Source organism: Armigeres subalbatus, chromosome 3, assembly GCF_024139115.2.
Source record: "Armigeres subalbatus isolate Guangzhou_Male chromosome 3, GZ_Asu_2, whole genome shotgun sequence".
In the NCBI taxonomy this organism is placed as follows: Eukaryota; Metazoa; Arthropoda; class Insecta; order Diptera; family Culicidae; genus Armigeres; species Armigeres subalbatus.
The window spans coordinates 216,463,900-216,476,902 of record NC_085141.1 but is presented as its reverse complement, the minus strand read 5'-3'; the positions used below and the strand labels follow the sequence as shown (position 1 = coordinate 216,476,902).

The window sequence follows — 13,003 nt, the reverse complement described above, 5'->3', positions numbered from 1 at the left end:
AATTATTTCAAATATTCAGATTTTCTGTGCGTGAATGTTAGAATAAGGACACTGTTACTACTTTAGACATTAAGGCATGGGCTTCTGGAAGTACTTGAGTAGTATAATATATGTTAGATAACAATTCTAACCTCAAAATGAATTTAGCGTTCCAAAATTACTCTTTGGTGAAAAATAGACCAACATATTAGGTTTTGTCCGATATTTGTATGGGGACCCGCCACTGTGCGGGTGAGTGAAAATAACATAATTTTGAGTTGATGAAAATTCAGAACGGAAGTACAGGTAAACGATTAACATCCATCTCAATTACAGGTGCAATGAGCAGTACACCATCAACTGCTCTAAATGCTTCACTGTAGGGGAGACTGGGTAGACTTGATCCCCTTTTCTGATTTCCGATGTATCACAACCAAAAATAAAAAGACTTGATCCCCTTTCTATGAGATCTAGGCAATAAATAATTTTTCCTGCCAACCCTTCATTAAATCCGCCAAATCTACACAAAATTAGAAGCCTAAGAACAGATTTATATTTTTGTATAGGTAACTAACGGGGGATCAAGTGTCCCCATATTGAGGCAATAACTTCAAATCAAATACCCTAAAAATTTGATGGAATGTTGACATTTTCATCAGTACAGATCAATAAGCATATTTATGGCTTGTTGCTGTGAGACTTTGGTCATTGTTATGCAAAGTTGTTCAAATTTTGCGTGGCCAATAAAAAAATCTTTTGGGAAGGTCAAAACATACAAACCGCCCTGCAGAATAAATAAGGTTGTCAATCCAGAAAATAACTCACCACATAGTGGTCATTTGTCTAGAGGATCTATACTAAAAATACGCTAGAACAAAACTACTTTAGTTCTCGATAAAACAGGGGGTGATCTAGTCTCCCCGGGGATCAAGTCAACCCACCTTCCCCTACATGCTTCCTCTTCATCAAATTGTACAATTAGAAGCTGAAAAAAGTGCTTTGAGGATCAGAAGATCCGAAAACCTTATATGAGGTGACCTTAAGGCCCATCATCCCAAAAAACTTTAGTGTAAGCTCCCTAGTAATAAACAATGGAGACTAGATGGAGAAAAAGTACAATTTCAATCGACTGTTTGAAGTAATTGATCCTGGGCGCAATAAATGGTTAAATGGAGGACCGAAACATCACGCAGGATCAATTACGTTTAATACTGACGGTTCAAAATTGAACAACTAAGTGGGAGCAGGAGCTACTGGCCCTTGGATAGACATATCGATTCCCATGAGAAGTTGGCCATCCGTATTCGAAGCGGAAGTTCACGCAATTCTAAAGTGTTCTGCAATATGTTTGCGTAGAAACTACGGACTAAGTTTTGATTGCTATAAAGTCGGTGTTGACGAGAGATTTTGGAGCTTGTGGTTGAGAACTGAACTTCTTTCAGCAGAGAAAAAAAACGTTGATTTGTCTGATTAGCTAAAGCTAAAGATAATGTATTAACAATTAATTCATGACAATTTTAGTTGTTATTCTTATAGTTTTTTAGTGTATCCATAGATATTCTTACTCCAACGGCTTACTTATCATGCAGCAACTTTGTGGAAGACACCAAACTTCCATGAGGCAACCCTAAGGAGTTATTTATTAATGTCATGATTTCATGATATCCGACCACAGTGCGCACTGAGGTGGCGATGAGCGTAGCGAGGTCGAATCGAGCGGCGGAGTGCCGCACATAGGTGGCGATGGGAGTAGTGAGGCTGAATCGAACGGCGGAGTGCAGCACTGAGGTGGCGAGGAATGCCGTGATGGACGTAGCGAGGCCAATTCGGACTCTTTCGGTTGAGCGTCGAACTGGATGTCAGGAATGCGAAGCGCCAAGATGCACGTCTTATTTTTAAGTCCACGTTTTTAGGAAGATGGCGCTCATCTTCGCAGAAGAATGGTTTAGTCGATTCCAAAATGGCCACAGAGATGGCTTACTGTGCCATCCATTTTAACCTAACTGATATAACAAACACTTAATTAGATGTTCCAATGCTTTGTAAAACAAATACTGAGCACTACGTTATTTTTTCTCTAGCTTAACAAATTATTTAATTTGATTTCACAACTACCTTGAACAAGACGCAATTAAGGCACCTTAATTTCACCACGCGACTATATACAAGCAAAATAGCTGCATGCACAGCACGTTATACTCTGATAGTCACTTGTCGAATGATCAGAGGGATTGCCTATATAGTATATATATGACCCCAGGCCACTTCGAGTAGCTGCCATTTTTTTTAGTTTTTAACCGATTCTCCTAATTTTTGGTAGTTTGGTAAAACTCGCCGAGATCTGTCTCCTAGGTGCAAATTCGCTTGAAAAATCTTAAAAATATGCGCTACAGCGTACTTTTTTCAAAAAAAAATACGTTTTCTGTGCTGTCAAAATGACCCCAAATTAAAATTGCTATAACTTTTTTTCGAAAATTATAACTGTTATAACTGTTTCGACTATTTTAATTTAATCATCTTTCATGTCGTTACCAAAGATTGAGTATAGGTGGGCGGGTACATCGCAGGGAGGGGTTTTCGTAAAAAAGGGTACAAAAACAGTGATTTTTCATGCTTATTTTACTTATATCTGAAAATCCTACCCATTTTGAACTGCACTTTTTCAAAAAGGTTATGCAGAAAGGCGTGTGCTTTGACATGAGGCATTGATCAGTTTAGAGCTTGATCGCTAGGTGGCGGTATATTTGAATTCATTATTTTAGACTACTCAAGTAGTTCCGATATAATATAAAACTAATCATGAAAAATCATTGTTTTGTACCCTTGTTCACTAAAACCCCTCCCAGCGATGTACCCGCCCACCAATAGTCAATATTTGGTAACTACCTGAAAGATGATTAAATTATCTTTCGTAACAGCCCCAAAAATAAAAAATCGGCCAAACATTAAAAAAGTTACAGCAATTTCAATTTGGGGTCAATTTGACCCCAGACCACAGACAACGTAAGTTTTTTTGAGCACAGACAGAAGGTTAAATTAACCACCAGGGCACGGAATGGGTGCTCGCTCAAACCGCTAACAAGGTAATCATACATTTGGTTTTCTGTAATGGATAGTATGGAAGAAGTCGTTTGTCTTGAGCGTTCCCAGCCAACACAAAATCGCATATGCTAGCGAATAAGTGTACAAGGTGGAGGCGATATAGGCGCATTCCTCCATTTGACTGCGTGCAAAATGCACGTATATGGCCTCCACCTTGTACACTTATTCGCTATGATATACGATCTTGTGTTTGCTGGGTTGTCGATACAATCTGGATCTACACCGCCAGTAAGGCTGTAGCTTTGGAAATATATATATATATATATATATATATATATATATATATATATATATATATATATATATATATTTTTTTTTTTTTTTTTTTTTAGGATTGGGTACAGGTCTTATGGAACGTACACACGGTCAAGCAGTTTGGCCAACATTGACTCCACCTCTCGTTTATTCAAACATCCATCAAGTTTTACCAACAGCGGCACGAACAATCAATTTATTCGACCAACAATATCACACACGAACGACCGAAGCACCAACTTGAGCACCAACCATCAAAAAATATATGGAGGTTTGTGCAACTTCACTACAAATGCTCAAACATGTTCGGCGAACCTTGACTCCACCCCCGACAACTCAAACCGTTTTAATTTTTTCCAACCGAGCCGCCAACTGTCAAATGGTTGTTCGAACAACTTCACACACGCTCAAACAAAGCAGCAACCGAAGCGTTTTCTTGGGGGCGGAGTCAATGTTCGTCAAACTGCTTGACTGGTGTGTACGTTGCATTAGGGGCTTACTTGCGGGGTTTACTGAGAAGGATGCCTGTGGAGGCGCCAACAAGCCGCACATTGGGAACAACGGTTACAACAGTTTCAATAAAATCAAAAATCAAAATATTTTGCTGTTGAGTATCACAGCACGTATTCGGGAATCTATTCTGATTGCATCTTGCAGACTGGTAACAACAAATTATCTTTCATATAGATTAGGCCAACGTGTGTGCCTACTTCTTAATTTTTGATAAGAAAAACACTTTAATTGTACACATACAGTAGTTGAGAAAATAATAGGCGCATAAGCCTGGATCAATCGATTTCGCTGTAATTTTTACATATGTTTGGATCCACCCAACCAACGGATGGCAGATTTTAATACAGTTCTGTATAAAAACAGAAACTGTTAAAATGTTGATATAAAAACTTTCGGAAGATTTTAATATAGCCATTGTTTTATTTTCTATTTATTTCTATTTATTTATTTCGTCAACCGACGTAGACTAGTACCTATACAATGTACACGATACTTATACGATACATTATAGTACTTATACAATGTACATCGTGGGAGAATGCGACTACACACAAAAAAGGAATAAATAGTATGCACAATTATGACTATCTTTCATTTACAAATGATTAACTTTTATGCATAAAAACAGAAAAGCTTTTTATGCATCAAATTTTACTCCTTTTGTGGGTAGTCTCATTCTCCCGCAAAGAGCATACTTCTCTCCAGAAGAGCATACTTTCAGTTTTGCGTGTATATTTTATCAAAAGTTATAACCGTAGTAGCCTAATACATATTTTAAATTTGTTTTTCAGTGTGTAAAAATGGCCTATCTGACTCAAGGTTAATGTCAAGGCTACAAAATCCATTTTTATGTTAAACCGGTTCAATTATTTAGACAACTAACCCAAAATAAGGTTGAGCCAGACCAGCGCGCGACCCAATAAAAGCCGTTCTACGCATGCTGGTACCAAAATAAATAAATTTAAAAAAAATGGGAAAATGGCATTTGGAATTGATCCCAAATTTCCTTTTTTCACGACCAACCGGTAGAAAATTTTAGAAAATTTCATCACAGAACCATTCATCAAAATCAATTCCATTGAAATCATTCTAATTTTTCACCCACAAATAAATTTTACGATCATAATCATGAAAATAGTTTAGTGGGACAATTACGCCGAGACAATTATGCAATGATTTTCCAACAAAGCTAGATATCTGAGCAAGTTTTCGAAAATATACATCAAAATAGACTACTCTATGATAAAGAGTCCAAAGCCAAAAAAAACTAAAATGGGACAATTATGCGTAGAAGGACAGTTAATATGAGAGACTTTTTCTATACCGGTAGATATAAACAAACAGAATTCGGCACCCGAGTCGGCAGCAATACATAACAGGTTTCTACTTCGATGTCTGGATGGCAAATGAAACAATTTTATTGCTAACAATAGAAATTGCTTTGATAAGAAGAGAAAGGTGGACCTGTTACTGTAATATCAAAATTATAGAGTTTATGGTAAAAGCTGTCATATTTAGTGTATACAACAAGAAAGTGCAAATCCACAAAAACTAAAATGGAACAGTTACAATGTATACCAGGTTTTTAGGGTTATAATTATTATTTTTATCTTTCAACTTGGCGTAAGGCTTTAGGAGTCAAACAATTGGCCCCTAGTTTAAATAAAAAATTACATGCATTCAAATTTGATCAAGTTTAAATTTCATGTTATTTTTTTTCTTTTCTAGGTATGCCCAACCATTGTGAAAAATTGGAAATTGGTCATGTGGTTTGCTATCAGGCAAGTAGTTTACCCTCTAAGGCTCACAAAGTAATCAACGTATTTAGTTGAAAACTTGGAATATTTTCCATGTTAGTAATTGTATCTTATCATTAATACTCATGAACATTATCGTGATTCTAAATAAACTCATAGGAAACCAACCTCAAGAGCTGTCAATAGAATCTTTTTAATTGATCGTTTTTTAAGTTCGTGTACTGCTTCTGTTTTATGTTTAAAAATGGAGGGTTTAGAATTTTTATTCAAATTACTCATCCTGGTTATGATTCATATGATTATTGTGTCCATTTGATAGCTCATTTTTTTTCAACAATCGTAATTATCAAGTTTAAGTATTTCCCCAACAGCGCCATCGTTCGAACCCCGTTTTTGAAACTTATCTTTGCCAATATAATATGACATCACTCCTTAACGCAGGTTCATAGAGTGCGACTGATAACTAAAACAGCAAGGAATGGTCACCGAGCTTGTAACCTTAAACACTTATCACCTAGTGCGAATAGATAGGAACTCGGTTGTTCACTTTATCAGTAGAACAATCTCGCTCAGAACCGGTGAGTACCTATCGGCGCAAACGGTGTTATTCCCAGAACTAAATTGTAAAAAACAACGCTACGAGCTAACATACTCCGAAGGCAATCAATAATGATACAATTAGTGAGAACAAGTCAATATTATTGGCACTTGATAAAAACAGAGATCGATGGATTTGTAAACTAACCGTACGTTCCAAGCGCCTCATCTATCAAATTGATATATTCAGCGATCTATTACCGAAACTATAAATTTCACAGGATTCTGCGTAACAAGCATGTTTTCAGTTTCAGTTACGTCTCGGATACGATGTTGTCGAGTGATTATCGTCGTAGAAACAGTTGTTGAATTTGGACTGGTTGTGCGGCATATTTATTCGGAAAAATTGTATCAATTGATAATAATTCTCGCTGACATCCCGCAACACAAGCAGTTCTTAATCAATGGAATGTGGTAACCGCCCCTTCCTGCAACAGGGTGACACCACTTACCTGCCAAGCCGGAGGCGACCCTAGGGGCGTGGTTCCCTATACCATTCCTACTTCAGCAACAGTCAGGAGGTTAAGGTACCTTACAGAGGGTACCCTAGTCTAGTCTGGTGCCTCACTACCAAGGTTGTCCTCACTCATTGTAGTAGTTCCCTCGTCCTTGCACAAGAGAACGCTACTTGTACGCAAGTCCAGTAAGGAGGTGACCGTGGCTGGTACGTGACATCCAATATATACCCTATAAATACCCTATCACTGGTGTTGTTTTATCTCCACACCCATTAAACACGATCTGGGCCCAGTGCGGGGAGAATAACCACATGCTCGTGCAATTCCAGATAGGGATTCGCTTATCGCTTTATTACTTTGGGGATAGTCCAATATTCGTAGATACTGTGTTACGAGTTTTCGATGCGCTAAACTGAATAATTCAATTATAAAATCTAGACCAACATTTAAAAAGTGCAAAAAAAATATATATTTAAAGACTGGAACTATTACATTTTGGCTGTTACATCCATTTCAAATGCTGGTCTAGAAATGTGTGAAATAATAACATAGTGACACGCTGCTTTGATGACTCTACGTTCCAACTGGAACCTGCGCTGCTTCTCAACTTAGTGTTCTATTAGCATTTTAGTAGTCATTAATTGAAAGCTTTCTATGTCTGTCACTGCACGAAAAAGATTTTGTCTTTCTCGTTTTTATTTATTACCAGACTAAGGCCGGAGTGGCCTGTGCAGTACACAAAAGTCTTCTCCATTCAGCTCGGTCCATGGCTGCACGTCGTTAACCACGCAGTCTGCGGAGGGTCCGCAAATTGTCCTCCACCAAGCGTACAACAAGTTGTACCGAAAGGCTATATGATCACTCCAATAACGTATTTTTGATAGAAGCTCGGAGACCTATAGTGGTATATACCAATCGACTTAGCTCGACGAACTGAGGTGACGTCTGTATGTGTGTGTATGTGCACAAATTTTGAAGACACACTTTTTGGAACTTATCATTGTTTCGCAACAAGTTCCATTTGACGGGAAATCCTGTCCTATTGTTTGCTGTTGAAAATTGGGCAGATCGGACTATGGGATCAGAAGTAATGGCCAAAACACGCTAAAAAATATTCATTTATATTTTTGATTAGATGATGAGAGATGACAGCGGTCTATGTCTATTAGGGTGGCTCAAATTAAAAAGGAAAACTATTCTATTTTACTCTGTTTATGCTCTGGCCGAAATTTCAGCCAAATCGGTTAACGGTTGGGCTGTGCTAAACTCATTGGAAGTATATAAGGAAAAATGTATGGAGAAACATCGAAAACAAGAATTTTGTGCTAGATGGAACCATTTAAGATGAAGAACTATGATACTCATTCAGTTCTTGCAGAATTAAATAAAAGAATATAATAAGAATATAATACAGTCGGAGCAATTCTCTGTGAAATCGATGGTCGATTTATTTTTGTATTTTTTAATTTCTCTGAAATTTTGTATATACATTCTTTGTGTTAAAAAAATATAATTTGCATCATTGGTTTGCCATTTTGACTCTAGCCTAACTTTTGACAAGGGCCTAAGCGAAAACACCTTGAACACTTTCAAAAACATTTAACTTGAAAAGGGCTTTTTTATTTTTTGATATGTTGTAGCAGATAATATATGTATTTATTTTGCACTATAAGTCATAATAAAGAAATTATGGGCAAAAAAGTTATATTTTTTAAAATTAGTTGGTTTTTCAAAAATGGTCGAAATACTTTTTTTACGTTTTTATCGACCCGATTTTATGAAAGTGCGTTAAATTTCCAATGGAAAAGGTATACAGTATTTTTTTTCTAAGTGCTACCGTTTCTGAGATACAGCAGTTATAAGATAAAACACACCGATTTTTAAAATTTTCAGTCATTTTCGATTTTTTTTTCGATTCTATTCAATCTAGAATCAAATTTTACTAAACCGTTGAAATTTATTGACAAATGCTAGTAATTGAGTAGTGGTTGAACATTTTCATATTATATGGCCAATCCCGAAAGCCAAATACCACCAACATAAAACGCAAACACAAAATCTGAACGATCAGAACCAGGGTAGTTTTGTGAAGGATTTTCAAAAGTTTGGAGTTTTAGTTAAAAACCTCGTGCTAAAACGATGAATTATTAACCAATAAACGAAAATCAAACTCCAAATGCATTTTCTTCTAAACGACACTTATTTTCATGATTCATGGTACAACCAGCAGACTTTGAAGTGATCGATGAGCTTTACTTTCATTCATTTATCTGAAGGAAAGAATCTAGATGAACAATGATCAGAACCGTAATTTCAAAAGGCTTTAATAATTATTAAGCCCCGGTAATTTTTGTCAAAACTCAATGAAACAAATGTGTTCCTGACTTTTAAAACCAAAAAAAAGCATCACACGTAGGAATGCCGAGAAAATATCTAACCTAAAAATTTTCTAGACCGAACCGGAGATACAACTCAGCTATCTCCAGCATGGTTTTAGCATGTTCATTAGACCTCTTCATGTTTTCAAAATGTATCAAAAATTCAACCGGTCTTTTCCCTGAACATTTGAGTATTATAATTGCTAATGTTCGATTTACCGTTAAATTCTTAAAAATCAGAACCTGAACATTTGTCATAAATTTGCTGTTTAAACATACCAGTGCCACTATGGTCCAGGATACAGATTTACGCGGAAAGATGCATTTTACGCAAAAATTATATTTTTTTTTTGAAAAAACTGTTGTTTTACAAAGTTGTTCGAAGTCCATCATTATGGCGCTACCAAAAAATAGGGTGGCCCATCAAATAAAAAAATTGAAAAATATTTTTTATTTCTCGGAATACTGGCATGTTATGTTCTACAAAGTTATAGCGCAACTTATTCCAATAAATTTTGCTAGAAAGCTTTTTCTGTAGCTCTTAAGTTGGCTGAGAGCCATTTTACCTAATTGGAGTATTTTTTATCTACTTTTTTTGTTTTAGATTTCTCAAAAAAGTCGTCTTCGGGTGACTTTTAGAGCGAAAAAAATGCAACTGTTGATGGATAAATATGCTCGATATTTTTTTCTGATCAAAAGTTATAACCGTTTCTCTGTCAAAATTACATTTTTTTCAAAAGTTGTTATCTCCGGTTGGGGCAGACCAAAAAAATATGTTCACGCAGTACATGGTTTGATTCTGTCGATATTTAGTGATGTACAAACAATCAAGTTGGTTGGAACGCGGTCGAGTTATTAACGTTGCGGACGGGAACAGGGGGTGTTGCCCAAATGGTCCCGCTCCCGGGTATACCCCGTTAGGCATATTGGACGTTAGGCATAAAATTACCCAAAGAACAGCCCATGACATAAAGAAGGCAGAATTATGTCAAACGTCCATTATGCCTAACGTACATTATGCCTAACGTCCGTTATGCCTAACGTCCATTATGCCTAACGTACTTATGCCTAACGTCGCGGACCACCGCTCCCTATGTTATTATTTAATCTTAAGTTTTACCAATTTTACTAAAATCATATTTTTTAAGTAAATTGACATAACTCGACAATATCGAGACGATATTCTTATAGCAAAACACGCGTTTTGAAAAGCCCCAAAAGTCTTGACATCCGTGAAAAGTGAAAAATCAAAAATCTACAGCTTTAACACTTTTTATAAATTTTATCATTATCACCGTATTGCAAGAATAACGAGAAAAGATGCATTGTCGGCCTAAAGTATATTTTTAAGAAAAAAAATCTACTTAGTTGTTCTGGATACTTGAGCCCTTATTATAGATTTATCGAAAAATAGGGTGATTCGTATGATATAAATGTGAAATTGTATTTTTATTTTTTATTTTGCGGAATGTTGACTTAAAGTGTTCTACAAAATTGTAGCGCAGCTTTTTCCAATCAACTTTGCTGAATAAACTTTTTATGTAGCTCTTAAGCTCTCTAGTTTAGAGCAATTTTACTTACCAGGATTAGGGGATCCCCCAAAAAACAATATTTATGATCAGCTCATTTCATTTTTATTTTTCACAAATGTTACCTTCTGAAGACTTTTGGAGCTTTTCAAAACGCGTGTTTTGCCATAATAACATCGTCTGTATCTTTTTCCGTTGTCGAGTTTTATCAGTTTACTTGCTTGTGCCATTCAATCTCGTTTACAAGAAAGATCAATACGGAACAATAGCAAATATGCATAGGCCAGAAAACAGTTGAAAGGTGCAAACTAATTAGAGATTTAAGTATTATTCTGGACTACTTCAAATTGTCGTTCATAGATCACTATAATCATATTATTCATAAAGCAAGCAACATGCTTAGTTTTATCAAAAGATTCAGTTATAATTTTAATGATCCTTAAACAATCAAAACATTGTACGTTTCAGATGTTAGGCCTCTTTTAGAATACTTCGGAGATGGCTTTTCAGTCTTGACAAAATCAAAACACAAGGACAAGATTAAATAACAGTGTTTTGATTTTGTCAAGACTGAAAAGCCATCTCCCAAGCATTAAAGTACAGTCGAAATTAATAGGCTTTTAGAATACTGCAGTTGAGAGACTTTGTTGAATAGAGGAAGTGATGGTGCCTACACTAGATGAGGTTAAAAAACTGTTAAAGAGCTGGATAACAATAAGGCTGCGGGAAAGGACCAGCTTCCGGCTGAACTTCTAAAACATGGCAGTGAGCAGCTTTATGAAGTCCATATTATGTCGAAAATATGGGAAGACGAGGAAATGCCTGCTAGCTGATTGGACGGCCTCATTTGCCCTCTCTTTAAGAAAGGGCACAGACAACCCTCCTTAATTCGGCGTACAAAATTATGTCCCGTATTCTGTTCAACAGATTGAGACCGCTTGAAGAGTCCTTCGTCGGCGAATACCAAGCAGGTTTTCGTGAGGGCCGATCAACGACGGATCAAATGTTCACCCTGAGACAAATCCTTGATAAATTCCGGGAGTACAAGTTGTAGACACATCATCTGTTTATTGATTTCAAGGCGGCGTACGATTCAGTGAAACGGAATGAACTATGGCAAATTATGCTTGAACATGGTTTTCCGGCGAAACTGATACGGCTGATTCGTATAACGTTGGACGGATCGAAATCAAATGTAAGGGTTGTGGATGAAATATCGACGTCATTTGTTACCTTAGATGGATTAAAGCAGGGTGATGCACTCTCGAATCTACTGTTCAATATAGCGCTCGAGGGAGCGATTAGGAGAGCTGGTGTGCAAAGAAGCGGTACCATTATCACAAGATCGCATATGCTCCTGGGATTTGCGGACGATATCGATATTATCGGGATTGATCGCCGTACCGTGGAAGAGGCTTTTGTGCCTTTTAAGAGGGAGACAGCGAGGATTTAACTCGCGATCAATACCAGCAAAACGAAGTAAATGGTCGCTGGCAATCAACGTGGGTTCATTAGTGGTGGTGGTAGCGAAATGGTGCTGGATGGTGAAAAATTTGAAGTGGTAGAAGAATTTGTGTATCTTGGAACATTAGTGACGTGCGATAATGATATTACCCGCGAGGTGAAAAGTCGTATTGCAGCTGCAAATAGGGCTTATTATGGACTAAGTCCCGTAGTCTGCAAACGAAAACAAAACTCGCGCTGTATACTACTCTGATTCATCCGGTGGCTTTATACGGCCATGAGACATGGACGTTAAAGAAGGCTGATCGGAGAACTTTCGGAGTGTTTGAGCGTAAGGTGCTGCGGACAATACTCGGCGGTAAACAGGAGAACGGTATCTGGCGGCGTCGCATGAACCACGAATTGTACCAGGTGTATAAAGGGCTGGATATTATTAAGCTTATACAACACGGCAGACTACGGTGGGCTGGTCACGTTGTTCGTATGCCGGAAGAACGTCAAGCGAAGATAATATTTAGTAGAGAACCCGGAACAGGCCGCAGGCTTCGTGGAAGGCCGCGTACACGATGGCTTTTTGCAGTTGAAGAGGACCTGAGGGCGCTCAATGTTCAAGGCGACTGGAAGCGATTGGCCCAGGATCGACTCCAGTGCAGAAGGATACTCCATTCGGCGTAGGTTCATCGAAGAGCTGTAGCTCATCAAGTATCAAGTAGAATACTGCAGTATAGTTTGGGCTCCGTATCAAGAAACACATGTGATCCTCATTGAATCAGTGCAGAAACAGATTTACTCTTTACGCTGCGAAAACTAGGGTAGACGTCTCTACCATTGCCTCCTTATGAATCACGGTGTTCAATAATAAACCTGGAAGAACTAAAAAACGTAGGAAATTCTCAATGATAGCTTTCATAATCGATATTATCGCACAAAGAGTGGATGTAGTGAAATTTTATAAAAAAATATAATTTTTA

At 37.3% G+C, this 13,003-nt stretch overlaps 1 protein-coding gene across 16 annotated transcripts in view; it reads left to right on the top strand.

Annotated features, from left to right (window-relative positions):
• Window positions 1–13,003, top strand: part of LOC134219678 (uncharacterized) — a 134,850-nt gene that overhangs the window by 53,194 nt on the left and 68,653 nt on the right. The gene's annotated exons all lie outside the window — the stretch shown is intronic.